Source organism: Cibotium barometz, chromosome 30, assembly GCF_041138505.1.
Source record: "Cibotium barometz isolate CiBa-2024 chromosome 30, ASM4113850v1, whole genome shotgun sequence".
Classification (NCBI taxonomy): Eukaryota; Viridiplantae; Streptophyta; class Polypodiopsida; order Cyatheales; family Cibotiaceae; genus Cibotium; species Cibotium barometz.
Window position 1 is genome coordinate 20,082,952 of NC_141075.1, and position 3,264 is coordinate 20,086,215.

Sequence of the window (3,264 nt, forward strand, 5' to 3'; positions counted from 1 at the left end):
CTTGAGGGTTTTGGGCCCACGTGGCATGTCTTTGAGAGTCTCAATCAGTCTGGGTAGCTAAGAGGGCATTAGCTGACTTGGTTGTGGGGCAGGAGGAGTTTCCCCCGATTTATGTCTTTGCTTGATTCTCCTTCATTTCCCTCCCGAGTGGGTTCCTCCCTTAAAGTAGTGGCTTTGGTCTCCATGGTTTCTATTGAATCAGAATCATCTTCAGGATCATTCATATACACAGGGTCGTCTCCACTGTCCCTATATTAGTCTTTGAACTAGGTTTGGAGCTTGTGGCATTAAGCGATCTATTCCGTCGCGTTTTATTTTTCTTTGCTTGAGCAATTGATGTAGTATCCCTCTCTTCAAGAATGTAGTTTTGATTTTGAAGCATTGACCGTGTGACATTATTTGCGGGTACAACAGGTGTGGTTCCTAGTGCCTCACTGGTGACCTCAACCAAATTCATTGGCGTTAATCTTGGGTGCACTTGGATTATGTGGACATTGAGCAATCAAATGATCTATGCCACAACGATTACATGTAAGTACCGGCATTCTCGACGTGCTCCCTTGATTTGGTTGCATTTGAGTAGCGATCTTTTGTGGCCTATTAGGGCACTCCGCTACACGATGTAGTCCACCACAATCGTAGCATTGAAGAGGTGGCCTCCTGGCAAAGGTATTAAGGTTTTGCCCTCTTCTTATGGCGAGAGTAGCCGCTTGATATACAGGCTTGACTTGCCCGAAATGATCCTCCATGTAATACTGGGGAGTCATTTCAAACGTATCAATCCCATATGGAATAGTGGGGTCTATATCCTCTTCATAATCCCCACACGCACTATGTGACTCACAACCCATCTAGTTTATAGGGGTAACCCTCGGATGTGGAGGTTGTGGTCCTAGCACTGGCGGTGTTAACGGCACAAACTGGACCAAATTTGGGTTCCTTGGAACTATGTGTTTTGACGGTTGCTCGACAAGTGGTGCAAGCATCAGTGCGGGTACTTGAACTGTGTTTGACCAGGCTAGTGGTGCCTCATTTGCTAACACATGCTTAAGTACTAGGCAATCGTTAGATTGATGGCCATACTTACCACATGTATTGCAAGTCCCATTGAATTTAACTCTGAATATGGGACATTTACTCGTGCTATGTGGTCCCAAGCAAACCGAACACCATTGTTACTCTCTTCTTGGGTACATATGGCTATTTTGAGGAGCTCGATTACCCCTAAAGTATTCTTGGAGAGCCTTAGTAAGGTTAGCTATAGACATTTCGGATATCTTGGGCTCCTTGGCAATAGGTTTTACAGTCATTGGCTCGTGCCCAGATACTTGCGAACTAACAGACTTTGTCTCCGAAGACACCTTTTTACCTGCAATCATCAAGTTGTCTTCTAACTGGATTGCATTGGTAGTGACTGCTTCCCATGTCATAAGACCTCTAATGACTAGGCCATTGTATATGTCCTCGTGGCGCAATCCTCAAATGAATCTATCAAGAAGTTGGTTATTATTGAAGCGCTCATCGGGAGTATAGCGAGAATTTAGATGCTTTAGTTGACTAATAAAGTCTCTCACTGACTCTCCTTCCTCGCGTTTATCTTTTTGGAGTTGAGAGGCTACACCCCAAAGCACACCCTCATGTATGTATTCTTTCAAGAACAATCTCTTGAGAGTGGGATAGTGAGTACGCTCTTCAACCCTTAAAGTTCGATACCAATCTCTGGCTTTTCCACTCAAGGTTAAGGCTAAGGCTTTACACTTATGTAGCTCATTATGCTCTTCCAAGGAATCACACACGTGTTCAAAAACTTCAATGTGCTTCCTAACATCTTCATTACCACTGAAGTTCTGAGTGAGCTTGGCAACTTGTACCGCCTTGCTTCTAGGCTCTCTCTCAGGTATGCCACGCATGTTTTCCACAATAGATCGTCCGATCGTTTGAGCAAACGCTGCTAGATCACCTAAGTGAGTAAGCATAGCTAGTGGAGGCACTTCTGGGATGGCCTGGTTGACAAGAGTTGGCATTGGTCTTGGTATGTATGCAGCTGACGTAGGATATGATATGTGACTAGGCATAGCTCCTCTTGGATAAGGGTTCTGCTAAGGCATTCATGGAGCATATGCCATTGGCATAACAGGAGGTGTAGGAGCTACATGAGCATGAGTAGCGATATGTACATATGGTCGATATGCACTGGTACGCATTATTGTAGGTATTGTACCACTAGGTAGCAGTGTTGTACTAACTACAGTGGTAACGGGTGCACTTTCCGTCATGCTCATCATCAGAGTAGGCATTGTGGATTCCCTAATGGAAAGTTGAGCCAAAGTTGGAAAGCTAAAGTTACTGCTCGTGGGCTCAACCTGCATTGAGACTCCAGGCAAAACAATATACGAAGGATCCACGGGACTCACCGAGGGAGTCTCCAATTGCGACAGGGTTGGTTGTTTAGCCTTGCCCGTATCCAAAAATCTCATAGGGCCAGTTGAAACTAGGTTCACTCCCCTATTCTGCCTCTCGAATTAGATAATTCTATGGATAACTTCACATATCATTTGTTGTTGTTCATCTAAATTGGTGGCACTAGATGTAGATCGTATGACTTCTAACCAACCTACATGGTATGTGTAACCCGTGTATAGGTCAGTTAGAGTCTCCATGTGTAGGTCATATTCCCAATTTTCATTGAGAAATATCCCATCTAAACTTCGCGTGCCAAAAGGTTCTCTCGAAGTGGACGCAATGTCACTTCTTGTGGTTTGACTTCTAGGGGCATGTACTTTAGGAAGAGCGTCAGAAGGTGGTAGCTCAGTAGGGCCTTCATTAAATGAAGTGGGTAGAATATCCACATGGACACTCTTTGGGAGGGCAGGGGCTACATGAGATGTGAATGGCAAATCTACTTCCCCACCTCCTTCGTTTACTTCACTTGTCTCGCAGGTTCAGAGCGCGTAGCTCTACTAAAAGTCTCTATTAGACGACTAAACATGCTAGATCTGGGTTGTGGGCCCAAACTGGCATGTTTTGGCTTGCTTTCTCAGAGTTCTGGGTAGGATGCCCTTCCATGACTTCAGAGTTAGAGGACGAGTCACTAGCCGCCGCTATTCGTGGATCTTGGGTTTTTCACTTCCTTGGGTTCCAACTGAAGGCCAAGATGCTAACGTGGAGGGATGGTGTGAGCCTGCATAAACTGAAACGCTTTCTAGTTGCTCAGACTCTAGCACCCAATCAGAGCATAGATGCATGTGACGTGGGTATCCTATG